The 19,619-nt window shown below is 43.1% G+C and overlaps 1 protein-coding gene across 5 annotated transcripts in view; it reads right to left on the bottom strand.

The window, feature by feature from the left end:
* The window catches only part of si:dkey-91i10.2 (uncharacterized protein LOC555224 homolog), an 82,969-nt gene that overhangs the window by 49,846 nt on the left and 13,504 nt on the right, over positions 1 to 19,619 (bottom strand). For 2 of the 5 annotated variants that reach the window (XM_036139020.1, XM_036139021.1), the window contains exon 1: positions 6,221 to 6,382. The exons of 2 other annotated variants lie outside the window; for them this stretch is intronic. The gene's annotated coding sequence lies outside the window, so the exon portion shown is untranslated. Of the gene's footprint in view, positions 1 to 6,220; positions 6,383 to 19,619 lie in introns of those variants that run through there. One more of the 5 variants, XM_021319464.2, reaches the window with a different exon arrangement.

The following is a 19,619-nucleotide window of genomic DNA, read 5'->3' on the forward strand; positions in this document are numbered from 1 at the left end:
AAACAATCTATATTTCTTTACGTTATTTTGATACTTGTGAAAAAGAGGAGAAAGACAGTTTTTGAACTTTAAAGTTCTATATTTTCATAGCACCTTGCAGTTGTACGGTAAGTTGTACAGCAAGCAATGGCGTGCACAGGCTGGCAAACGACCCCCTACACCCTAAAATTTATTTTCACCAGGATACATAAATGTCTGCAGACATGGATGCATTTCTTCCTGTGTGCAGTTGTGAATGGAAATGCTTCTTATGTTGTCTTTGGAGAAATGTCTTCTTCCTCGCTGAGGGGCGTTTCAGTCGTAACATATTCATAGTGACATTTTCTTACCAGCTGGAGCCAACGTCTTCATTCTTTTGCTTTTGTTTGTGGGTTGATTCGGACATATTGAACCAAGACACGTTAATCTCTGGCACACAGAACCTATCTCTGTCCTGAATGCTATGATGGGTACCACCTGAACGTGTCGCCTTCAGACATCTGGACATCCTACCAGAGGACGAACCGGACTGATGGAGACCCACAGTCCTTTTCCTGATACTTGTTTTGATATTTTTTTTATATTTTCATAATGTTACACAAGGTAGCAGTGGGACTGAGGTGTTGCCTTAACAGACATCTACAGTTCTGACTGAAATGAACTCAGTCGTTGTAGCCTTTAAAGAGAACGTTTAAGGAAGGGAGGTTCTCTTCAGAGTAGAGGTGTAACGATACGTCCATCAGACAAGCTGAGGCAAAACGTGATATAGGATTCACGGGATGAGATTGAGATTGGGGAAAACTGAAGTCTGTTTTCGGATTTCTCTCCGAAGTCCGAGCTCGGAATGTTGTCACAATGTTGAAGTCCTGGCATCATCATCTGGGCTTTTTGCACAAACACACACAAAAAAAAAACATTTAAAGGCATTGCAATCTTAGTAAACCTTTGAATGTAATTATTATGGAAGGTAGCGGATAGAAATAATTTTTGGTAATCCAATCAGGCCTAGAACAAGAAGATTTAGTCTGATTTAATGCCAGTCAATGGGAAAGAAGGTTATTTGTTTTTTTATATGGTGAATATAAATGTCTTCTTCATCTCTACGTCTATGTTTACCTGCAAACAGTGATTGGTAAAGCAGGTCTGTGTAGAGCACTGAGCTCCATTCTGTACAGGATGTTAAAATAAACAGTGGACATTTTAGAGGCAGTGAGAATCTGTTCTTTCATGGGCTGTCTGACTATTAATGTCTAAACTCTGGATTTTTCTTGTCGTTTGCCTTTTATTAGCAAGATAAAATCAAAAGTACCTCGGAAGATTTAACCACGCTGCCGATTACGCTTTGATTTGCCGCCTCCGGCTCCCGATGAAAGAGGTTCTTTACTCTTTCCCGGAGAAGAGTTGGTACCGAGATAGCACCCGCTATTGCTGGAGGCCATCAAAACACAAAGAGTTGGTGATAAACAAGCAGGAGCAGCAGCAGTTCAGCGCTGGAACCCCATTCATGTGTCCACCCCCAGCCTCTGAGAAAAGGACCACTCTCCTCTGGTGCAGCAGACAATCGGTGCTGACAACGAACCAGTACCATGCATTTAGAGCTAGAGCTTTAAAAAAGCAACAAAAAAAAAAAGAAAAGGGGGGGAAATGTGGTAAACAAGTACAGGATCTGGAGTTTGTTTGATGGAAAAAAAAAAGAATCCCAGATCGTATTCGCCATCCTTTATCTGGAAACGGGTAGTAAAAGCCTCATGAGACTACAGCGTACAGCAGCATCCCATTTAAAGCCAGAAATAGAACCGTGTCTAACTCCAAACTCCCCTGCTTCTTAAATAAAAGGGGAGAAGGGAGCAGGATATGAAACAACAGTGTCGCTTCACCATAAGCGCCTCTGATCTCTTCTGACAGTCAAACTTGACATTATATGCTGGCCTGGTCACATTTTGCTGACTGAAACTGAAAAAGAAGCAATAAGAATTTTGCCCAAAACAGAAAACTATGGTACCATTCAATAAAAGGCTTTTCACCGTTGCTATTTATCTTTTCATCAATGGAAGATGGAAGTTGCTAATTACCTACCCCAGGACGCCTTTTGGTGGCCCTAACAGAGATGATTAGCCTCGCACGAACCTCCTAAGCCCCGAGTCCGAACTTCTCACTTCCCGCTACGCAGCTTCAATATCTCTATGCAAATCCACTTCATGTCAACTCAATTTATTTTCCAATATCCCGCTGGGTGAGAGAGGGGCTCTCATTCTGCCTTTTTTCTCTGTCGCTCTGAGTCTGCCATCCATCACTCCGCAACTCTCTATTTTCTGCTCCTCTTCTGTCGCTGCATGTGTCCAGCGCTCTGGTCTTGTAATCGTCCGTTTCATCTCTGAAGCTGAAGTTCTGTTCGGTCCGGTGAGTGAAGCAGGGTGAATCTCCTCAGGTTTGAGCCAGACAGGTGACTCATTGGAGGCAGACAACAATAGAGATCTATTCTGCTTTCTTTAAAGGGATAGCTCGGGACTGTAAATGTCGAACGGTTCCAAGCAGGTAAGATTTTACTTGTATAAGATCCACCTCTCAGCCTCCTCATTTAGTAGAAATCTAGATTAGCGGGTTCTGCGAGCTGTTGTTAATGACTTAGCCCAGGAGGTGTCAAGAGCAAAACAGACCCCCTCCCCTCCTCCCCCATTTCAGAACCATCCGGAATAATGTAGCTGGAGCTTTGCGGTGCGTTCTCTTTGTACTCTGAAGTCAGATTTTCTGAGATACCAGCTGGAAAAAATAAAAGAAACTCTCCTGAAATTGGAATTGTGACTTGGAAAATTAGAGCTTTCCTGGCAGCCCTGTGGTTGGTATCCTATGTGACTGCCACGCATTTTGACTATAATGAGAACTATTGTATTAGCTTATTATTAGTACATCTGATGGACCGAATATCTTTGACTAAAAAGATCAGTAAAATATGCAATTGGCAAAGCTTTGCTTTAGTGTTTAAAAGCATAAAATGGAGAGAAAGACAATGCCACTTTTTCCTATGGCAAAGGCAAACTTATTTGGATAGCCCATTTCAGTACAAGGACAACGCAAAGTGCTCTACATGATTAAAACAGAATAAAATCAAGTAAAAAACAGTTGGAATAAATGTAGGAAATTTTAAACAAAATATAACAGGAAAATGGAAACTAAAATAAAATATTAATGACTTTTAAAACAGTTGGACTACAAACTTAAACTAATGATGTTTCAGTAAAACAGTTCAACTAGAACAGTCAAAGGCAATCCTAAACAAATGTGTTTTAAATCTTGATTTAAAAGAACTCAGGATTTCAGCACTTTTACAGTTTTCTGGAAGTTTGTTCCAGATAAGCAGAGCATAGGAACTAAATGCTGCTTCTCCATGTTTGGTTCTGGTTCTGGGTATGCAGAGTAAACTTGAATCAGAAGACCTCAGTGGTCTGGAGGGTTGATACACTGATAACAAATCTGCTGCCAGTAGTTATGTTGCATTCCATTTGCCTCAGAAATCTAAAATGAAGCTTAAAGCAAAAGTTCAATTGAAGAAACTCTCTGCTTACCTCCATCAAATCAGAGGCTGATCTGCCTCTGATGCAAGCCAATCAGCTTCGAACCACACCTCCATGAAGCCCAATCGACATCCTGTGTTCATCTTAAAAGCAACTTCAAATCCACGTCTCAGTCTGCTACCCAGCAAGCGCAAGCAGCTTTGCGCGATATCGGATTTCGAATCAGACGACCAATTCAACCCACCTCCATCCCCTTCTCCACCATCGTAGCTAAGTTCCATCAGGCTTTCCTATGGTGTTCCTCCAACCTCGTCCCTATTGGGGTGTAATTCCTCCCAGACTCTTCAGCATTCCCTGTCACTTCGTAATCGGTCCGGCAGAAGACCGCCATGTTGAGCCTGGTTCTGCCAGAGGGGAGTTTTTCCTCTCCACTGTCGCTTCATGCTTGCTCATCATGGACAGGTTCATGCAAACCTGGTTTATCCAAGTTGGACATCTATCTTTCCGGTTCCCTGAGTGAAGCACTGGTACCAGCTCCCTCAGTCTACTGGATCCCACCATATCTTAAGCAGATCATCTTGCCAACCAGCATCTATGGACTGAACCACCACCAGTTTCTGGCCTGGGGGAAACATCCCTGTTCTTATACATCTGCTTATGCATATTAAAGTATAATTCAGCGTTAATGTCTACTGCCGAGGTCTGAGCGCCAAAGTGTTAAATTATTGTATCAATAAATTCTTCTAATTGTCGTTTCTCTCTGTGAGATTTTTACAGATTGAAATAGGAGCTGGGAATGGGGAAAACCGAGTAAAAAGCATTCCAGTCGGAGAAGTCTGGATTTCAAAATAAAAACAAAAGGTCAGTATCCCAATATGTTGTTTTGTTGTACTTTCCACATACAAACACCACTTTAGTTTGTTCGGTTCATACTTGCAGCTGCTACGTGTAACATTGATTTTAGACACACTCTTAAAACAACTGTGTCTTGTAAAATAAAATGTTTTATCACATCTTACTGTTGTTGACGCAAGGAGCTGCCATGTTGGATCCGACAATCGGCCTTAAAACATTTCTCCGACTCTCCGAGGGGAAAGTCCGAGTGTGGCAGTCATTATATGATTCGATTTTTCCGATTGGAAGTCGGGATTTCCGAGTTCCGACTGCAAACGGGATTCAACATTAGTGTGACAACAATTAGTAAATTGCAACGTTTCCCGACTTATGAGCGATATTTGCTTGGCGGGGTTGTGACAACATTCCGAGCTCTGACTTCGGAGAGAAATCCGAAAAACGACTTCAGTTTTCCCCAATATTGTTAAAATCTCATCTCAATCCGTGAATCCTATATCACGTTTTGCCTCAGCTTGTCTGATGGACGTATCGTTACACCTCTACTCTGAATAGAAACTTCCCTTCCTTAAACGTTCTCTTTAGAGGCTACAACCATCGTATAAAGAGGGGATCAGAAGAAACGAAGCACTTTACTTAATCATGAAGAGATCAGTCTTAGTACGCAGATTTTTCTTTCAATGGTCAGTCATCGGCACCTGACAACCCTGATATACACCCAACCTAATAAGTAACAAAGTAACAGAATTTGGACGAGTGGAAGCTAAATGATCACTTCGGCGTTTACAGTGGCACCCAAAGACGCTGGAATGCACCTCCAAGTTTGCTCTGTGTCTGTATTAATCGAACTGCTCCATCCGGCGTCTCGCTTCTCGTTTACATATGAGGCCACGGACAAGGCCGTTTCAGATTATGCTGCTCTGAGATCAGCCAGCAGCACGCCCAGGCATGGACACAAGGGGCCGGCAGGCCGGCTGCAGACGAACTCGCTATCGACCAAGCAGGAATTCATCAGCCACAATAATTAATCTTGTGGGAAGTGGCTGAGGGATCTTTTAGCGTTAGAGACAGAGAGAGAGACAGAGAGAGAGAGAGAGAGAGAGAGAAAGAGAGAGTCTCTCAGAGCATGCCCTCAGAGAGAAATGAGGCGAGACTCCATGATAACACTGGAGATACCTTTCAGTCTGACCAGCTCGCACACAGGCAGACAGACCACACACACACACACACACACACACACACACACACACACACACACACACACACACACACACACACACACACGAACAGGGACCAACTCTCCACATTTTTCTGCTTGCAAATAAAGAAATATTTTTAACCTTTTTTTTTAATGAAAAGATCTCTCTTCTTTTTGCATTATATTATCCTAAGTCATGAGGCTCTAAAAAAACACAAGATATGCAGCCCGAAGATGCGAATAAGCAAAAGGATGGTTGTAAAATATGGCAGCAGTATCACAAGAGGCTAAAACAGCTATCTGTGTCCATGCAAAGCATCGCGTTACACCTGCTGTCATCCTCCGACTTCGCTCCATACAAGGCAGCATGAATAATTCAGCGGTCCCCGCTTTGTCAACTACTACACCTCCGTTTAAGCTGGGAGACGTTCTCCAACTGCAGTCAGCGTTCGTGAAATGAGAGAGAGATTCCTGGCAAGCTCGGACGGAGACGTCTGTGCAAAAAAGTGCAGCCCTGTCACTCACAAAGCAGACCACATGGTCCCTCCTCATCCTCCAGCTTCTTCTCCACTCCACAGCTACGCTTACAGCTAAACCTGCTACAAACTGTCCGGCAAATTGGGAAAACGGACAAAGGAGGCAAACGCAGTTGGGTACCAGCAGGTTCCGGGTGACCTACCTTTTGTCAGGAGCCGGGTTGTGCCGGGAGGGTCGGATTGTGCCGTGAGCCCAGGAGCCCAGCGTGCAGCCTCTCCTCTCCGTCTCACTCCCACTGCGAGCTAGGGTAGACTCTGAGAGTGTGTGTCAGTGGCGAGCCCTCTCCCTGGCTATTGTTAGAGGGAAGAGAGCCAAACTGAGCATGCTCCAGCTACACACGGACAGCCTCTCATGGTAGGCATGGAGACAGGGAAGCGACTCTCCCGGCCAAGTTGCGGGCTGCTTTTCAGCTGAGCCCGGCGCAGGCAGGTGCTGCTGCTGCTGCTGCTGCTGCTGTGTCATGATCCTGGCCGTGTTTCAACACTTGGGTAATCCCTAACCCTCAATTGCTTTTCAAATTCAACATCCATCAGACCGACGTGACAGCTGCTCAGTCAGACGATGACCTGGATCGCAGGCAGAACTTCACGCCGTGTCCTGGATAAACGCAATCCATCACAGAACTGATCTGGAGCCGGACTAAATAAGTTCTGACCCAGTAAAATGTAACCTGCTGCTGCCCTGTGACTCATAATTACTGCAGGAATGCATCCTAGCAGAGTTCGCTTGAGCGCTCGTCTGATACCAAGGACCCGAGTCCTTGGTGTATGTGACTAAGACGATCTGCATAATTCATTACGTTTTACCCCGGGGCAAACTATTACCAATCTCTCGATCAATAGCAGATAAATACCAGTTCTTACTGCTGCATCTTTAAAAAAGTAAACATAAAAACTCATTTCTGGCAGCTTGCTGTAAACATTTCTTCTCAGAGGAAGGTTTTCATATTATAAACAACTCATTAACCTTTAATTAACTAAATAAAAAAAAAACAGAAAATAAACGGAAATTCATGGCAATTAGTCAGCCAGCAGTTTTCAGTACCAAGTTTCCGGTTTCACAAACGCTAACATACCATCTCTGCACTTTAAGATCTTAAACATGGAGATGCCAGAGAGGGTTATTTCTAGCTTTCTGGAACATATAGTAACACAGGGCTGTCCCTCCCCCACGTGTTGCTGTGCGTGTGCCACACACAGCTGACCTAAAGAAGGCAATTACACTTTTCATTTGCGTTAAACTGGTTGTTTGGAAAAAAGGTTTGGTCACCAAAACCCAGAAATGTGTCATAGGGCCGTGGCTAATGTTTGATCTGGCAGTCGACTAATCTATGGAAATTCTTGGCAGCTAGTCAACCAGTCGGTCTGTTGGTGCGCCGTCTGCTTTCATTACATGTCAGGTCTGGCCACGAGTGCAGGCTCCCACACAATGACATTATTCTGAGAGCAAATTCAAATGTTGACCCATGAAACAAGAAGTCTGAAATACTTCTTTAAACGTTAAAATACTTCAGTCAAAGGTGAAGTGGATTTTTGTTTATTGATTACAGAGTTTTTAAAGCGCAGTTTGGAATTCACGGAGCATTCTTTTCAGTTTTAAGATGTCATTATTTAAAAAATTTCACAAATAAATTGCGTTTCATAGAGCTCAGATTTTACCGGTTTAAGTGTTCAAGTGAATTTAGGATGGCAGAGATGGAAGCCCTGCAAGTATTTTGTAACCATCACATGGAGCATTATTTGTCTACCTCCCATCAGCCCCAGCTTGCAATTTGTCCCAGTTTTAAGAGGCAAAGAAAATGCATCAGAGAGTATTGAATGGTGGGGTCTAGGTATCTAGGTGCAACCTGACAGGCATAAAAAGGACGCGGCAGCAACATTTCTTTGTTTTGTTTTTGCTTTTATGACCTTTGGGATCATTTTACAGATTTTGACATCAAAGGCAAATAAAAAAAACGCTGTTTTCAAACGATGATTTTATTTATCAAGCACAAGAAGTATCTGAACCAACCTGGGACTTTGTGACAAACATAATTTCCCCCTAAATCCAGTAATTGGCTGGATTACTGGCCAAAAAGAACAAACACTTCTTCAAACTGAAGCCAAAGCTAAGTATAGTCTGCTTTCTGCAAAATCCGATACCGAATCAGGCAGCCACCACAGAAACAAGCTGCTTTTTAGACGTTTTAACCAACTTTGTGTTGCCACATGGGCTTGATTTAGGTCTTGAGGTATGGCTGTAATCAGGTCTGAATCTATCCAGTCAAACTGATAGATTCAGAAATAAAAGTTCATTCCTGATTCTAACAAGAGGGGGAGGTAATTAAAGTATTTTCACAAAAGGCCAGGTTGGTTTGGAACGCTCTTTTCCCACAAATAATAAAAGAAAAACTAATCATGTTGAATATATATATATATATATATATATATATATATATTATTTTTTTTTAGTTACCCAGGGTTTTTCTCTGGAATTCTGGAAAAATACTTTTTTTTAAACTAAACAAAACTAACAGAAAAACATATTTTAAACCACTGCATACATATCATGTGAGTTGATACGCTGCAAATTGTTGCAACAATAATTAGCAAACAGCCGACAGCACGTCTTTTTTTGTATTATCGATTTGGATGCTTTATAATGTGAAGAACTGGACTGTGTGTATGACAACTTGAGCAAATGACAGAAGCTAATCAATCTGACCCCCCCCCCCCCCCCACACCCTCCAACTATCACAGACTCTGAAACAATATTGGATTAGTGGTGAATCTGTATCGAACACCGCTTGTTTTCACATAAATCCAAGATGGTGTCAGTAGCTGGCTCGCATCTCAACGTGATCCGGCTTTCTTATTAATATGCAAACTTATTCCCAAAGCAGTATGCTCCCAGTCTCATCAACTCTCCCGCTCTGGTGCAGCAAAATATGTTTTGAGACTGAACAGTATTTACAGGCTAACGTAATGCATAAATATCATGTAACTCTGCCATAAAAAAAGGTGAGGGGGAGGCTGTGTTGTCAGCATATTCCTCTTGCTGCAGTGTGCTGTTAGGATGCTGGAATATGCGCGCTTCTTATTTGCGGTGCTTATACGGTGGGACACAGACTGATACAACCGTGACTCTGAGCCACCCAAGGCTCCATGCAGCCATCAGTCAATACACGAATGGTAAGTCTGAATGACAACCGAGCAAATTAAGTTGTAAATGACTCTCGAAAGGGAACAAAGCAAATAGTTCAAGCAAGCCCTCGGAGCAAATTCACACCGAATGCCACCTTGTTTCATACGTCTCACATTTACACACCTCCCCGTGGTTATTTTAATCTGATTCCTGCATCATACATGAAAGCCAGAGAGATTTGCAGCCTTGCATGCGGCTCCTTCGCCGTTGGGGGTGTGTTCTCCATATAAGCGCCTGCTGTTCTGCATTTCAAGGCTGCTTTCCCCCCTCAACAGAAACACAGCAAAGGCTCCGAGCCTTCCTTCGATATTTAGCAGCTCCGTCGCGCTTCAGACAATCGATGAGCTGGACTTCAGATGGGAATAAATCACAGGACGGACGTAGTGGTGTGCGTTTGTGTTGAAGCACGCAGAATATACGGCGTGTAATCGCAGCCGCCGTGGCCACGCTGAAATCCATTTTCACATTAATTAATGACCAGTCGGAAACAGTAATGACCCAGCGTTCTCAGGGGGGGGCTGCACATGCAGCTCATGTTGCAAAACAGCCAGATGCTGTCAGCAGTCCGGGGGATGTTGGGGATAAAGTCTTAATACGGTGGCAAGCTGCTGAAGTCAAAACCTTAAATACCGTTTTTGCTGGACTCAATCATCCTCATTAACAATTGCCGTTCTTTTTCCTCTAGTTTTAAGCAGTTGTTGGGAATGAAGTTGGAAACTGTATTACAGATTTCTCAAAAATAGGTAATGAAAATAGTGGGTTTCCTTATTTCCTTATCAATCCCACATCTGATCGACGTCAAATGTGACTATATAGCTATTTTCAGGAGAACAGAGGAGACAAGAGTGGAAAGACTGCCAAGTGTAAAGTCTGATTGATTAGCACTTCCTAAGGTTTTGCCAAAAGCTACTCTGTGGTCCTCATTAATGGAAGACCCCATAAAACAAAAGGCTCTCTAATAAGCAGCAGGGCTACTTCCAAGACTAGGAAGACTGTGACCAGCCCATTGGATCACATAAGTATACTTTTGACAACACCATCCAACTTAAGCTCTTGCTGTATGTTTACGATCGTTGTCCTGCGGGAAGTTGAACTTCCATCCTTGGGATACATTTTTGTGCACCATCTAACCAGGTTTTCTTCTGCATTTTGCTCCATCCATCTTTCCATGAGCACTCACTAGCTTCCCTGTCCCTTGAAGATATATCCCCACAGCATGATGCCGCCACCACCGCTTTTCAGTGTAGGCATGAGTCAGGATGTTAGTCTTTTAGATTTATCCCAAAACGTTGAGTTTTGGTCCCATTTGATCACAGCACCTCCCTCCATGTGTCTAACCTGACCCACGGCTTCCTGTTAACCACCAACATAACGTCTCATCGACTTTCTTTCTGCTACTCCTCAATAAAGGAAGGGCCGATTTATTAGTGCAAAGTTGTCCTGTCAGCAGATTCTAACACCTGAGCTGTGGCTCTCCGCAGCTCCTCCATAGTTAGTGCAACCCTCTTGGCTGCCTCACTGATTAACATGCTCCTTGCACATTTAAGTGAATGTTAATGTCTAGTCTGGTTTGCAGTTGTATTACGTTTAATTTCTGGATTACAGATTGAGAATTGGCAGCATTGGAAAATGTATACCATTTAGATGTATCAAAGTAAATGGAGCTGGCTATAAATGTGTGCAACACCGATCAGATTTTTTTTTAATTTTCTGACAATCATGTATCATCTTCCCTCCACTTTGCAGTTATGTGCTATTTTGTGTTGGTCTATCACATAAACTTACATTGAAGTGTGGGGTTGTAACCTGGTAAAAGCTTGAAACGCATGCATATAATGAAAGCACAAGTTTAAATTAAACAAATTCTGACAATTTGTTATAAATCAGTTGAACTCCAAATTGGACCTGTTGGGTTGAATTTGAATTGTCTTAAGTAGTTTTTAACTTTATTGGTCAGATGCTTAATGAACAGGAAGATGTCTGTCTGAGATGTTTTTATAGGACAGTTGTTGGCAAAATGGGATAAAAAATATAGAAAGTGTCAATTTTCTATTCTTATAATACTGGGTGTAATGCGGTACCGCGCACGTGACGTCACCGTCTCAAGAGCAACGCCCCTTTTGCCGCTTAGGTAGGGCATACAGGAGAGAACGCATACAGGAGAGAACGCACGGATAACAGATATGACCGACTTTACAGCCGTTAAACTTTCCCAAGACGATGTCCCAGGCACACGGTTTACTGGTCGCACTGTGGAAGAACACACCAACCTTCAGCTCAAACGATGGCTTGAGGTTCGAGGGTTTAAAAAGACTGGAAAACTGGCCGAGTTGATAAACGGTAAGCTTTGGTTTTTTTTTCCTGCGCGGCGATCATGGCAGCGTCGGCCGTTTTTTTTGTTGTTGTTTGCAATCACCGTCCAGGGATCGGTATATGTTTAATGTTTGTCTTATTTGAAATGTTTTTGAGTAAGCCTGGTAGCAGGCTATCATGTTAGCGTCTGCTACCATGATAGCCTATATGCTGTCATGGTAGCAGGCGCTACTTTATTAACATGTCGGCCACCAAAATACTCTTACCTTGACTTGATGTCGCTGGAATTGGGTCAGGATGTTCTTCGGTTGTGCCCTTTCCTCCGACAAAATGCTTGCTACATATGTACTTGAATTTGGTAACTTTTTCCGGGTTGAACTGTTGTGTAGGCCGACCGCACCGGTGTACCCAGCGCACACATTTCTCCTTGGCAGTCTTGAAGAAAACATCCTTCATATGCGGCCGATCAGCGTAACTCGAGTCGCTGTTGCACGTTCCATAGCAACAATGTTTAAAAACCATGGTCTTAGATTTGGAAAAAGCAGTCTTTTACCGAGTAAAACCAACGGTAACGCACGTCACTTACAGCGAAACAACGGCGGCTTTCCGGAGTTTGCCCCACTGCGTACCACGTGATGTGACGTCATCGTGACGTTGTGTTTCTAAAAATAGCTCGCACGCGGTACCGCATTGTTATTTAATCAGTCAGAAACAAAATAATTTTTAAAGAGCTGGGAATCTATATACGTTAGTGGAAACTATGTATTTTTTGTAATTGCAGTAACGTCTGTGTTAATAACAAGAAATAGACTAGCAAGATTGATTTTCAGTTTCCCCCCCCCTCCCCCAGACTTTGTGCAAAAACCAATTTGAGAAAGCTTTTCATGATCGGCTGTCTTTGTGTGGATACTGCCAGATCTACAAGTGGCTCTTTTCCCGTTATCGGACCCACAGTCGAGTCGGGTGGTACCAACACACAAGGTTCAACGTGTGACGTACACACCCTGCTCACTTGGGGGACACACAGTTGGATAATTTATAAGGGCTTCACCACTGGTTCAATAATTCATCAGGCACGTTTGTGCTGTGGGTAACACAAACATTTCACAGAGGAGACAGGTGAGTTGTGGGTTGACACATCGATAAGAACTTGCAGCGCTGTTCTTTTTCTTATTTTTCAGGTCTCCTAAAATTAGCACTGCTTCCATGACTCCTAGGGAGCGGCCGCATTAGGGGATGAGGCAGGATGAGCCAGCTTTTTGTGTTGACTTAGTAACCCTGAGGGCCTGAAAGCATTTAGCATTCTGCCAGCCCAGCAGGAACCGAACGCTACGCCTGGTCCCAATCATTCGGATCATTTGTCCATATTATTACACATGGGCCTACATACAGAAGAAGCCTAACAGAGTGAAATAATCATTGTATCAACCAATGCAGTCCTCACTGGATACAACTATAGTCGCTGTTGTAAACTATGCTTGGTGGGGGTGGGGGTGCATAGCTGTTGATCGTTTTGGCTGGATGGAAACGTCTACATTGCGGGAGAGCGCTAATACAGGATGTCGTAAAAAACGTCCGCTGCCATGTTTCTCCTGCTGCTTGATTGCTTGGCAACCACAAAGGCATTGTGGGTCACAGTGCGTTCCTTTGATGCCTGACAATCAATCCACAGAGAGATGGGTGACTGGGTTGATGCCAAATAAGGTCACAATGCACCATAGAACACAGTGACACAGTTGCACAAATGTAGACACAGGCTCGACCTATTGAACTACATCCACACAATTCACTGGGTCTTTGTTCACTGAAATGAGTCTTAGAGCAGTTCATCTCAACACATTTCCATGTTATATGACTTCACCAATAAGCCCAGGTCATATCTATCTGCAGTGGCTTTATTTGCTGATCTTTTGGTTGTGTAAGCCAAAATCCACATAAAAGACACTGTGATCATGTGACGTTTCACAGGGGACTAAAGACATCTGATTCACTTTTTCGGTCAAAAACAAATATCTAAGATACTTTAAAATAATGTGACATAAATCCAGATCCTTTGACAGAAAAGCTGTGATAGTTTCCATTCTACAAAGTGGTTTGATGGGGGTATTATTAATTCTGCATTGATGCAGGGACAGCACATTTATTTATTTATTTATTCCTTGCAACTTTGTTTATTTACAGATATTTTTCCTCCGTAAAAATAAAGCGGGAAAGTTAGCATGTAAAGCTAAACACAAATGCCTTAAAAAACAAATAGACACCGTTGGACTATAGCGCATCAGCTTTTTGTATAAGTGGAGTACAAAGACATGATGCAATGGAAAATTATGCACTGGGAATGCCTTATTACACTATATCATACACGATTTGATCATCTGGCTTGATGAAGATTCACTCACCTCAGCATGCCAGATGCTTGAAACTGAAATTGTAATTGATAGGTTTCTCTCCATAAGGAATTATGGAGCCATTAACCGCTCAGGAGGCACTCATGAAACAGTCAAATCTGATTCCCAGATAGTCACCTGATCTCCAACATATGCTCTATTCAAAACAAGGGTCACGGAGATAACTGGACATTGAGTCCCCCATAATTACCTTCAATGTCTCACATTCAGACACATTTTTTCAGTGTGCCAACATAAATGGAAAGACTGGAAACTATGGAGAGAAAATTGGCTCAAAATATCTGCGTGTGTGTGTGTGTGTGTGTGTGTGTGTGTGTGTGTGTGTGTGTGTGTGTGTGTGTGTGTGCTTGCAGTCAAGTGTAAGCAAACTATTCAGAAAGACACTGCAATCCACTGCATTTTGTTCCCGATTGTGTTGTTTCCACATGAGCTGAATGTCACAAAGTAAATATAGGTCTACCTTATAAATAAGAAATACTAAGAAATTATTTTTTCCACCGAAAACATATTTGTCGCTTCAGCAAGAGGGAGATAAAGTAATTAGACTCTGAAGAAAACTTAAATGACCCACCTTTATAACAGCATTTAAACGCACCATGTACGTACAACTCTGAAATGGGTCTCAAACCCCTCATGCTTTTTGTAAAATGATTTGTCCGTATCAAGCAATTTGTACAAACGTATACATACTTGTGTGTGTAATTTTGTATTTGTGTATGTATACATATGTGTGTATGTGTACATTTATTTTGTATTCATATTTTTTTTAGTATGTGAATTTGAGCAGACATTTAAGTTACTATGGATGTCTGTTTTTTAAGGTTAAGCCCTCTCCCACATTACACACAATGTATTTTATGATTTACAAATCATGCTTTACACACACAATTACCCAAAGCTACACACAAACTGGGTTACACAGGTTACAAATCCAGTATTAGACACACACATATGTTGGGTCCATTTTCTCTTCATAGAAAACGGCGTGACAGCAGTTAAAAAAGAATCACGGTGATCTGCTGAGAAATATGAACGTTACCTTGTTGGTACGAGGGAGCTTTTATTGGCTGGGCCTTAGCAGCGCACTAGAAAAAGGTGACTAACCAGGCAGATGTGAAATAAACCGTTACATGGTATCATCATGACGCATCAACCTAAGTCATTATCAAATTTTCCATCTGCTGTTACTAGGTCGCATTGGAAAGATTGGTCTCCGCAGAGTTCAATAACACAGCTTTTACATGTCAGACGTTGCATAAAGAAGACACTGTGACCCGTATGCTGTGCTTTTGAATGGCTGTTTGCGGGATCACACCATGTGTGCGTGTCTGTGCACACACATGCACACACATTTTGGCTGATTTAGAGCCCTATGACCAAAGCAGAGCCTTTTATCATAATCAACATGCCTGCAGCCACACAGCGCACTAAATGAACACAGCCCCTTTGAAGGCAGCCCATGAAATCCAATTTTCCTTTCAATCTATCCTTTTTTCACCGCGCCATGCTCAATGCTCCTAAAGCTTCACCGTTTGTGAACCATCTACGCCGCCGCCGACACATTCGCCGTCATCGCCTCACCTCCGGATGAGACTAATGAACAGCACCATAACTATGGAGAATTAGCTCATTCTTCTGCTGATGTTAACCTAATCTATAGGCAGGGCCTCAGACCAGAAGAGAGTACAAATGAGATGTTTTATACTGTTGAATATTCAGATTACAGGCATGGATGTTATGGTTAACGACGGAGTTGGACTCATGAAGGATGAAAAAACAACAAGCGGTAGCTGTAAAGTGTTGGAGGCAGGAGCTGGAGGTCGGAAGCAAGCATAGCTGTGCCGTGGAGGGTAACATCACTGGATGGCAGGAACACGGATATAAGGGATGAGCAAAGAAGAAAGCTTGATTGCTATATTTTACATATAACTGCGTCGAGAGAAACTTTCAGAGGCGTCTACATCTGGCTCCCATGAGTGAGATTAAAATAGACAAAAACAACTGGAGTTTACACAAAGCTAAAAGACAAGAAAATAGGTTTGTAGTGTAAAAAACCCCACTTTGGGTGAGTTGGATCAACAGGATGAAACCAGGCAGGACGAACGGTCAACACTTTCCACCAGACTTCATTGATGCTGAGCGTACATCTACACTTATACCCGTGATCTATGCTAAACAAGATGCATCACTCTGCAGCTGGATGTCAGATAGCAGAAACCTGAGAAGGCAGGGGAGATTTCTCCAGCCATGGATTCGTAAGAAAAAGAAAATAGAGCCTGGAAAACAAGTTCAGTGCCTAAAACAGAGGTTACCAACATGGGGGCCCGCAGACACCAGGTAGCCTCCAAGGACCATCTGTGGTGCCCACAAGCCTGTTCTAAAAAATAGCACAACCCTCCAGTGAGCTGCATTTAAAATGCTATTTTATTCAGTTGCTCTTCCTTTATAATAACAGTTGTATTTACATAGATTTAAAATAACAAAATCATTAAAAACATGTTTATATTATGTAAAGTTAAAGTGAGCTTGGAGTCTTGTTGTTCAAAGGTCAGTAAAGGTAGCCGTTCGTAACACACGGTACCAGTGGAGCAGTTTCAAAAAGGTTGCTGATCCCTGGTCTAAAATATCCATCCATCCATCCATCCACCCATCCACCCATCCATCCATCCATCCATCCATCCACCCATCCACCCACCCATCCATCCACCCACCTTTCCATCCACCCATCCATCCATCCATCCACCCATCCACCCATCCATCCACTTATCCATCCATCCATCCACCCACCCACCTATCCATCCATCCATCCATCCATCCATCCATCCATCCACCCACCTATCCATCCACCCATCCATCCATCCATCCACCCATCCACCCATCCATCCACTTATCCATCCATCCATCCACCCACCCACGTATCCATCCATCCATCCATCCATCCATCCATCCATCCATCATCCCCTCCATCCATCCATCCACCCATCCATCCATCCATATGTTCTTCCTACCTTCACCTGGATTCACAATACGCTGTATAACATTTCGTTTCACATATCAGCAGAGCCTCTAAATGCTGACCAGTCCAAAAAGGTTGCTGATCCCTGGTCTAAAATATCCATCCATCCATCCATCCACCCATCCACCCATCCATCCATCCATCCACCCATCCACCCACCCACCTATCCATCCATCCATCCATCCATTCATCCATTTATCCATCCACCCACCCACCCATCCATCCACTTATCCATCCATCCATCCATCCATCCATCCGTCCACCCACCTATCCATCCATCCATCCATCCATCCACCCACCCACCCATCCATCCATCCATCCATCCATCCATCCATCCACCCATCCATCCATCCATCCATCCACCCATCCATCCATCCATCCACCCATCAATCCACCTCCATCCATCCATCCATCCATCCACCCATCCATCAATCCACCTCCATCCATCCATCCATCCACCCATCCATCCATCCATCCATCCATCCATCCATCCCTCCATCCATCCATCCATCCATCCATCTCCATCCATATGTTCTTCCTACCTTCACCTGGATTCACAATACGCTGTATAACATTTCGTTTCACACATCAGCAGAGCCTCTAAATGCTGACCAGTCCAAAATACAGAAAAGGAGGAGAAAAGATTTGTTTTAAATATAAGCACCCGATGAAAGGTACAAACAACAGAAGGAAAGGAAATGGAGAAGCGATGCCCTCAGAGGTCCATATTTTACACACAATTGCTCGCAGCAAAAGAGATACTCAGGGAGCCTGCTCAGGTCCCTCAGCCTCTTGATCCAGACGCTTTCCTTTGGGAGCCTGCTGATCAAGAACCCGGGCTCTCTGGTGAACACAGGCATGTCGATCCCACTGCTTTCAGAATAATCGTTACTGGTAGAAGTACTCTGTGACCCGAATCCTAATAAATTGTTCAGTTCTGGGTAAACAGATGCAGCATGAATACCCAGAAAAACATCTTCTATAGCAGACAGGTTGTGAACAAGCAGCAGGGTATTCTAGTCTTATTAGCATTCTGCATCCGACCTCTCCATTCAGACGCACAGGAACATTCATACACGCAGAAAGAAATCTCCTCTGAGGGGAAATTTAGCTTGCCAATAACATGCTACGGTCTCCACTGTGTGAATGGAGTCTCAGAGAACAATGGCTCAAATGAAAAAAAAAAAAAAAAAAACAGGCTGCGGGGCGAGAAAAAAAAATCCTCTCAGAATGCTATTTTTGTCCTTTCATTTTGTGAAACAGACCCTGATGGGTAATGACTTCAACGCTTACCATCAGGAAGCATCTGGCGAGGAATCCCTATTGTCACGACAATAATAAAAAATATCAACAGTCTATTTCTGCCGTGGCTTCAAAGCCGAGGTCAGATCGGGTGAAAAAGCGACAGAAAACAGTCGTTGAATCCATTTTCACTAAAAAGCACATCACATAAAAACCTGGCGACAGGTAGAACGGCCAGGGACAGCGATGAATAAAAACAATTGGAAGGAGAAGGGAAGATATAGGACAGAAAAAACTGCTGTTACTGTTAGTCTTTGTAACCTTACCCAAACTTACACTGCATGATGCATGGAGGGAGCTCACACTGAGGGAGCTTTTATCCTGCTGCAGGCTGTCAGCAAGGTTATGCTTTAAAAAAAGTGACTGCACTGACAGGATGCCGCTGCTTGCTGAGGGAACAGCCTTCGCTTTCTTCTACCAGAACAATGAGAGGCATACCAACAAGTACAGTTGATAAAGTCTGGGTGTTTGGCATGCATGGAGCAATGCCATTGTCAAAAGCGAGACATTTTTTTCAGGCAAAGTGACATTTCTTTGTGGTGATGCACATCAAGGATTGGGGGTCGGATATCGTTGTACAGCATAGCTACAAATTCATGCTTTTAAAAAGATTTTTTTTTTTTTTTAATGATTCTGTCATGCCATTCCGACAGTGTAAACCCCTTTAAACAGCTATAGCAACCAGTGATTTTGACATATCCATGTAGCATAGTGTAACACCCCCCTCCCCCACCTGCTGCTACGTACTGCCAGTCAGCAGGCTGAGGAAAAGGACTGAGCCTGTATACGACTGTAACAATCCACGCCGAGATGGTCTGCAGAGGCTGAAACAAGGGGCTATGATCTTCTTATATCTATTATTAAACATATTTCTGATGCTTTTCATTGGATTGATTTATGTGCATGTTCGCCACTCAGAAACACCGTATTCTACTGTTTTTGCCTCCGTTGTGTGTCGTGCTGGGTAAGCAGGCATATCAGGTGATTTAATTCCATTAAAGTCATTGCACAATCTGTAAAATGCATAAGCAGAGTGGATAAACCCATTTTGTGAATTGTTCAAGACTCGAACTGGTGTTTCATTTTAATGTTCACCCGTTCGGTCACCACAGCATTCCTTGCTCAAGCACAGTAATGTCAGTTATGTTTCAGTCTCTGCTGCGCCTCATCATGACCCGTTTCCAAAAGGTGTCGTTGTTAAACTATCCGGAAACCTAGCTGTGTTTTTAATGCAGAGCTGGAGAGCTCTTTTAGGCTACTTTCACACTGCAGGTCTTAATGCTCAATTCCGTTTTTTTTTTGTGAAATCGGATTTTTTT

This window comes from Fundulus heteroclitus, chromosome 7, assembly GCF_011125445.2.
Source record: "Fundulus heteroclitus isolate FHET01 chromosome 7, MU-UCD_Fhet_4.1, whole genome shotgun sequence".
Lineage (NCBI taxonomy): Eukaryota > Metazoa > Chordata > Actinopteri > Cyprinodontiformes > Fundulidae > Fundulus > Fundulus heteroclitus.